Below are 570 nucleotides of genomic sequence, written 5' to 3'. Positions count from 1 at the left end.
GCAAAAAACTCAAACATTTGTTAAAAAAAACAAACATTTGCAGCACATTTCTTCATATTTTAGAGGGCCTAGGTGGACTGAATGTTTACACCAGAGATGAGGCTGACATCATCATCATTATCATCATCGTCATCTTCCTATTCCCCCTCTAAAGAAATTCAATACCACAACAAGAGAAACCAAAAGGTCAAAGGTGCATGTTTAGCCTTGAATGGGAAAGGAAGATGGCCGTACGTTCACACGTGGTTGTGGATGTTTGGTCCCCATGCCGGCCATCAGAGACTCAGTTCATCTATTTCCTGCATTTTTGTGATACCTTTAGATTTCTTATACACATAAACATTTCTTATTCATGGGACGTCAGGACGGACACATTTAATATAAATGCGGTCCGATGCCGGTCGGGAGAACACACTCATTCGCATTATCACAGTCAATCAATTGCGGCATATTTGAAACAACTATAGCTCAGTATTATTCTTTTCCCTTTTTTTTTGTCCTTGTCAAATATGTATTTACACCTTCTTCTTGTTTATGATTCAGCAACCTTGCCCTGCTATCTGCGTCAAT

Source organism: Gadus chalcogrammus, chromosome 20 (genome assembly GCF_026213295.1).
Source record: "Gadus chalcogrammus isolate NIFS_2021 chromosome 20, NIFS_Gcha_1.0, whole genome shotgun sequence".
Taxonomy (NCBI): domain Eukaryota; kingdom Metazoa; phylum Chordata; class Actinopteri; order Gadiformes; family Gadidae; genus Gadus; species Gadus chalcogrammus.
The sequence above is the reverse complement of the archived record's forward strand: the minus strand, read 5'-3'. Positions refer to the sequence as shown.